Below are 7,748 nucleotides of genomic sequence, written 5' to 3'. Positions count from 1 at the left end.
TGCGGACTTGCGTTTCCTCCTCGCCAGTTCCCACGCGTTGACTCCGCAACGAGCGCCTCCGCTTGCTTTGCTGTGCCGAGCTGTGCCTCGTGTTGAATTGGCCACCGCCTGGTGAAGGGGTGGAGCCTTAGGGTGTTTAACCGGTGCTCTAAGTGAGAACGAACGCTCTGGGCTTTGGCGACAAGGCTCATCCAGTCGGTCGACGCTATCAACTTCTAAGTCTTGACCCATTGCTTTTTTGTACAATATGTAATTAAGTTTCTTCAAAGTATCAGTAAACCTGCTTGTGTTCTCGTTCCAAATTGCAGCTTTCATCCATCCTCGCCCCTTCACCAACCACACCACGCTACCCTGCATCACAACGACTGGTCATGCTACCCAAGCCGTACACACTGGTGGCAGCAGTGGGATGCTACTGCACGGCTTATGATAGTATGCACTTAAGCAGTGGATATGAAGGGGCACATTGCACGCTCGGCACATCATTATGTTGTTCTTTTTGCACTGCCTGCAGCAGTTCTGTTTGCCCAATGGAACCACATGATGACCACTGCCTTCTCTTGAATGGAACGAGAGGACCCTAATCGGGCCTGTTCTCTCTCGTGAAATTCAATTCAATTTTCAATTCAATTTATTCTCCAGTTATACACTGGAACGTTCTGCGGGCTAAAAGGACCGACTGGGCCTTGACTGAGTCCCGGAGACGTTTACAGAGCAGCGACAGGAGTACATACAGAGAAATACTATACAGTGCAAAAATTAAACACAGTATACACATATAAAAAGTTACACAGTATACACAAAAGAGGACACTTATACAGAGTTACATATCTACAAAAATGCGAGGAAGAAGGCAATTACAATTTACTAAAGTATTCGTGTAGCTTTTTGCGCGAAAAGTTATTCATATCTTTATGGCGATTTAATATAACAGGTAGATTGTGTTTTATGGACTGCAATTTATAATTGGTGCGAAAATGAGGAACGAGCCAAGGGTCGTTGTTACGGGTAGCAACATTGTGTTCGTGGCGTGTCAATAAAGATACACGTTTAAAAAAAGATTGGAACTCTTTTCTGGAAAAGAGAAATGACTTCAAGATGCGATACTCACAAAACTGATGAATTCGGATAATATTGTAGTCAGCCAAACTATCGGCGGTGGTCAAGCCAGGATCAATACTTGCTATGTGGTGCATAATTTTCTTTTGAAGGACACTGATTTTGTTTATGTTGGTTTGTGTTGTGGTAGCCCAAACTAGGTTGCAATAGTGTTTTTGAGAGAAAAATAAGCCATAATATACTTGAAGCCTAGCTTTTACAGGAAGTAACATTCGACAGCGGGATAGCGCACCAGCAACGGCAGAAAGTTTCTTACAGATGTGACTGATATGATTGTTCCAGCTCAAATCGCTGTGAAACGTTACGCCTAGAATTTTATGTTGTTCGACAAGTTCGATAGGTTGGCCTTGATATTGTAGTGCGCTGTTCATCTTAAAAATCTTATTTCGGGCGCGAAATAATATTGCTTTGGTTTTGGTAGCATTAAGTTTAAGAAAATTAGACTGGGACCACATGCATAGTTTACAGAGTATTTCATTACATTTTACAGCTAGTGTGTTTAGGTAACTACCGGTAATTAGAAAGCTACTGTCGTCGGCATAAATGAAAAATTTAACTGTTTTGTCAATTTCCACTAAATCGTTAATGTGCCTGTTAAAAAGAACGGGGCCCAATATACTTCCCTGCGGCACGCCGCAGACAATAGGTAAGAAGGAAGATTGTTGGCTGTCTAGGGATACGCATTGTCTTCTGTTACTCAGGTAGGACTCATGCAGCATTAGCTGTTCTCCACGAATACCGTATGAATGTAACTTGCCAAGAAGAATTTTATGGTTTAGGCAGTCGAAGGCCTTACTAAAATAAATGAAAAGGCCTAGTGTAAATTGGTTTCTGTCAATGTTTTGTACAATTTCTTCTTTTATTTCCAATAACGCTGATTCTGTTGATCTACCCTTTCGAAATCCAAATTGCGCATCGCTAAGAATATGAAATTTTTCTATGAATTTTGTTATGCGGAAAAGAATGATTTTTTCAAGTCCTTGTGAAAGACGGGAAGCACTGAAATTGGCCGATAGTTTGACATTAGGTTTTTGTCGCTGCTTTTGTAAATTACCGATACTCTGGCTACTTTCATAGCGTCTGGAAATGTATGTGTTGCAATTGCCAAATTAAATATGTGGACAAGTACAGGAGTAATATATTCAAGGACATATTTGATTGGCTTGATTTGCAAGTTATCAAAGTCGAGGGCTCTACTGTTTCTAAGGTTCAGAAATGAACTGAAAACTTCAGATACATTTGTTGGTTCGAAGAAAATACTTCCCGAAGGAACGTTACTGATATTGACTGTGTTTTGGGGCGCGTATGCGGCATTAGTGATCGGCCCTGCTATATTTACAAACTGATGATTAAAAAGGTCAGCAAGCTCTTTTCCAGATAAGTTTTCGTTGGCTTGTAATATGAATTTCGCGGCTTGATCAATGTTCCCACGATTTAAGACCCTATTTAATATTTTACAGATAGCAGTGGGATGCTTTCTAGAAACATCATCGAACAGGTGCTGGTAGTAGGTCATTGTCGCTTGTCGTAGTGTAGAATTTAACTTATTCATAGTAGTCTTAAATTCTTTCAAGGCCATTTCTGACCTTGAGAGCAGAAATCTGTGGTAAAGACGGTTTTTTTTCTGATCATGCAGATATGCTCGTGTGAAATCCAGGGTTTACTATGCTTTTTCGATGCGCTTACTAGTTTTTAGAGGGAAATGCTTAGCGTATATACGTGCAAAGGCTTCAATAAATTTAGAATACGCTTAGTCAATCATCCGCTTAGTCAATAGGCCTTGCACTACCTGCCTTGTAAACTGTAACTACAAGCACACGGGGTGCCATCCGGAAGCATCTTGCCAAGGGAAAGGGCATCACGCCCCGCATGGGCCTCCGCCTCTTCCAGGCCGTGGCAGGGGCTCTCTTCCTATACGCCCTTCCACTGGTTCAGCTCAATGTCAGCCAGCTCCTCTCCATCGAGCGCTGTCAGCGGGCTGCCATCCGCGTCTGCCTGGGACTGCCCCGGGACTCCCAGAAACCTGCCACCCTGACCGAGGGTGGGGCCTGGCCAATGGAGCTACGGGCGAACCGCATGGCCCTGCGCCATATAGGACGTCTTCGTCTTGCCCCGGATGGCCGCCCCCTCCTGGAGCGTCTCCTGGCGCGGCATGACACTCGCATGGGGCACCTTGCCCTGGCTTTCGAACCGCTGGTTGGGGGAAGCCTGAGACCCTGCCGCCTCCTCCCTGACCAGACCTGGGATACGGGTTCCGGATCCACCTCCCGGCACATGGGGCCCGTCCCAAGCGCGTCGGTCTCCGCCAGGATGCGGCATATATGCTGGCGGAGGAGCTTCCGGGCAGCACTCCCCTGTTCACTGATGGCTCGGTCATCCACGGAGACTGCCCCTCCGCAGCTGCTGCCTGCGTGGCCCCGAACCTCGCCGAGACCAGGCAGCCTCACCTCCCTTTCGTCGCCAGCTCCACCCTGGCAGAACTGGCGGCCCTCCACCTGGCTGCAGACGTTCTAGAGTCCTATCCAGAGGCTCTGTGCACAGCAATCGTCACTGACTTCAGGGCGGCTCTGCAGCTGCTCTCCGAGCCGACCTGTCCACAGCCTGTTGTTCGCAAGTTGGCGGCCAGGCTGGATGGCTACCTGGACAGGGGCTGCCTTGTCCATCTGGCCTGGATTCCTGGCCACGACGGAGTGCCGGGCAATCAGGACCCCGACGCGGCGGCCAGGGCTGCACACAGCAACAGGGCACCACCGAACTCAGCTGTGGTGCCTTTGAACGATGGCCGCACCATCACGGAGCGCCAACTGCTGCTTCAGCACCCTGACCCCAGAGTTGCTGAGGGGAAACAACCACCACCCCTTCCATCCAGCCGACTCAGCAGGTAGCAGAGGTCTCTCCTGCTGCGCCTGATGATCGGGTGCTCTTGGACGTGCGACCGCCTATACAGGAAGAGCCTTGCAGGTCCTTCCGACTGCTCCCGCTGCGGGCACCCGGAGGAGACACTGGACCACCTCCTCCGGGAATGCCCGACCTTCGCACCTCAACAGGCCAAGCTCATCACCTGTTACCGGGCACTGGGCTTACCAGCCCAGACCACACAAGACCTGCTCTTTCCTGCCGGCCACAACACCCGTCGCGCTATGAATGGCCTCCTCATCTATTTGGAGGAGACGGGACTGGACGTCTACCTCTAGTCGTCCAGACACCACCAGCCTGAGGTCCTTCCCCCTGGCCACCTTGCACATAGACCTCCTTGTCCCCCAGACCATCATGGAGGGCAGGACCACAGGCTCTTCGACGGCTGAAGCCTACAACAGGGCGTGGCGGCTCTTCTCTGCACTCATTCACTACTTCTCTTCCATACTTCTATCTTTTCTTACTCCTCTCTTCTATCGACATGCAGGCAGTGGTAGTGGTATCCATACCAGTCACAAGCCCGTGCCCTTTTCCCTTTCGTATTCTCGACAGCCTCTAATAACAACAACTGGTCAACATTTGGCTCACTGCCACGCTCCACGTAGAGCCTCCACGCTGCGACGCGGAGACTTTCAGCAGATTGCTCCAGAAAAGGGTTGTCGCGAGGAAAACAACACTTTGCAAGCGAGACGGGACAGGCGCAACTTCCAATCGTTTACAGACTGCGAATGTGAATGAATATAAGAAAAACAATCAAGAGGGTTAGCAATAACCACCCATGGGCGCGAGGCTTGCACAAAAAGTAGAAGAAAAGATAAGTGAGCCACAGAGCATACTCAGCCCCGTGTATCTAAAAAAGCAGATTCATACTTATAAATGGTAATGGATGGGGTATTAACACGATTTTACACTGGCTTTTGACTGCTATATCAAACCAATGAAAAGTTGAAACATAGTGAGCTTTCCAGAATGAGACCATTAAATTCTACAATGAACGTTAACAGTTGTCTTTACCTTGGTGCCAGTTTATAAAAATATCATCAATGAAGAATCTAGAAAAGAACGGTCTACCCTACCAGTGCCTCAACAAAAATGAAATACAAAAAGCGGATGCCCTGCTACGCAAAGCGTATAAGACAGCGCTCCGACTACCACGCAACACGTCTACAGAAAAACTCATGGCCCTGGGATTACATAACACCTTTGAGGAGCTACAAGAGGCGCAGCTTGAGTCGTAAAAACTCAGGCTGTTGCAAACAACGACAGGAAGAGCGCTCCTGAAGAGGCTCGGATACCGCGAGCAGATGCGAGAAATGTCGAGGACGGCAACGATCTCCGACGAGCTTCGCAAGGCCCTCAAGGTAGCGCCAATACCAAAAAACATGGATCCCAACCTCCATCGAGGCAGAAGAGAAGCGAGGGCCGAATTAATCGAGAAAACATACGCTCCTCAAGCCACGACCGTGTATACAGACGCGTCTTGGAGAGGAGGAGATACCAAAATCGCTGTAGCGGCGGTGGTCGATTCGTCTTTACACGAAATGACCAGCGCGTCTCTCCGAGGCTGCACAGCTGCAGAGTCCGAGGAAGTAGCCGTTGCTCTAGCGGTGGCGGAGGGCTATAGAACCGGGCGGTCACTAACAATACTCACGGACTCTCAAACAGCCTGCCGAAATTACATGAATGGCAGGATAGGTCGTCACGCGCTCCGTATACTCCTCGCAGCGAGCGACAGAATTAAAAACCAGGAAGAACAAAACGACAAGATCCGACACAAAATTGTGTGGGTACCGGCGCACACGGGGGTGGCAGGGAACCGAGAGGCCGACAGGATAGCTCGAGGATACATTACTTTCCGAGCATCCGACGAGACCGCGGAACTCGCGCCAGCACCCAGGGAATACTCGGCCATACTACAAAACTATAGAGGCAGAAGAGTGGGATATCCCCCACCGCACAAATCTCTCAGCAGAGAAAAAGCTGTCACTTGGAGACAATTACAAACAGGCTCTTTCCCAAACCTACATATACTAAACAAAATGCACCCTACGATATACACGAACAAATGTCCCTGGTGCGACGAAAAACCTACTCTATACCACATCACATGGGCCTGCCAGAACATAGACGTGGTCCCCAAAATACAAAACCCGAGTGCGAAGCAGTAGGAGACTCTGCTATCCAGCGACCGCTATGAAGACCAACAAGGTCTGGTACAGCGAGCTCAACGGGCGGCAGTGGCCAGCGGAGCCCTGGACTGAGGGCGACCGACCACTGATTAGAGGCGGACGACTTCGACAGAGAAGGCTCCGGGGGGTAGAACCAAGACGTCTCTGAAGATGCCCCCAAACCGCAGGAAAAACCATTAGTGTAAATAAAGTTTTCCCTTCCTTCCTTAAAAGGAGAGCTCTAAAGGAATTCGATTGCTTTGCCGCCGATGCAAATGTTATTTTAAAGGCGTCTCGCCAGATAGGTGAGGTAACTCGCCTCTCTTAATCGGTCCATTTTAGTTACCAGTTACCAATTTCTTGTGTGTGGCCGCCGCGGTGGCTCAGTGGCTATGGTGCTCGGCTGCTGGCCCGAAAGACGCGGGTTCGATCCCGGCCGCGGCGGCTGAATTTCTTTGGAGGAGAAATTCGAGGCCCGTGTACTGTGCGATGTCAGTGCACGTTAAAGAACCCCAGGTGGTCGAAATTTCCGGAGCCCTCCTCTACGGCGTCTCTCATAGCCTTAGTCGCTTTGGGACGTTAAACCCCATAAAACCTAATTTCTTGTGAACAGCCAGGATGGCACTAGTGTCTTCGATTCCGTTTCAAAAATGCGGTATACATGGCCAGACAACGCGCCCGTAGTATGGTAGCCTGCCACTGCGAGTGATTGCCGTTTTACGTTTTTTATTCATTTTATACGATGTGTATACAGCAGCCATCTATTATCATCCAGAATATAGTTCCGCCTTCTGTCCTTTTTCTCGTTTTCTTGCACCGCCCTGTTTTACACATATATGTTCTGTAAAGAATTCTGCGCCTTTGGAACTCGCCAAGAGCCCTCGTGATCATCGTATTAACGCGACACCGTTAAGAGCCCCGTGTCGCAGAAAAGCCGGTGTCGTCGTCGGCGGCATTGGCCGTGAGCGGAAAATCCCAGAAGTATTAATAAATGAAATCGTGTAGGAAATCAGTCCAGTCGGGGAATTCTACAAGAACACGGCTTCAATGGTGACGTAATTCAGAAGCTTCAGGGAACCTCGCAGCAAATTATGCGACTCAGTCGCCGCATTAGTAACCGCCACTTGGGCTTGAGGGAAAGCAATGCTCTCCGTTTAGTACAAGTCTTTGTGATCAGCCGCATAGCTTGCATATGCCCTTACAGACATCTCAAGTCAGCTGAAAGAGAGAAAGTGGAGGCCATAATCAGAAAATGCGTTAAAGAGGCAGTTGGGCTAACCATGCACACAGCGACTGAGAAAGTGTTAGGTCTCGGTCTTCATAGCATCCTAAGTTAGAATATTGAAGCGGTAACCGTCTCGCAGTACGAACGACAATCAGCCACACCAACTGGCAGACACATTCTGTCTACACTAGGCATAACATACAGACGACAAGGCGGACCAGCAACTGGCCTTCCCAAACATACACGCCCGCTTCTGGTCATTCCTCCACTACCTCGGAACATGCACCCAGACTTCCACGCTGAACGTCGTGCAGAGATAG

This window comes from Amblyomma mixtum, chromosome 4, assembly GCF_055824585.1.
Source record: "Amblyomma mixtum isolate Tamu chromosome 4, ASM5582458v1, whole genome shotgun sequence".
Lineage (NCBI taxonomy): Eukaryota > Metazoa > Arthropoda > Arachnida > Ixodida > Ixodidae > Amblyomma > Amblyomma mixtum.
Note: the sequence above shows the minus strand (reverse complement) of the source record.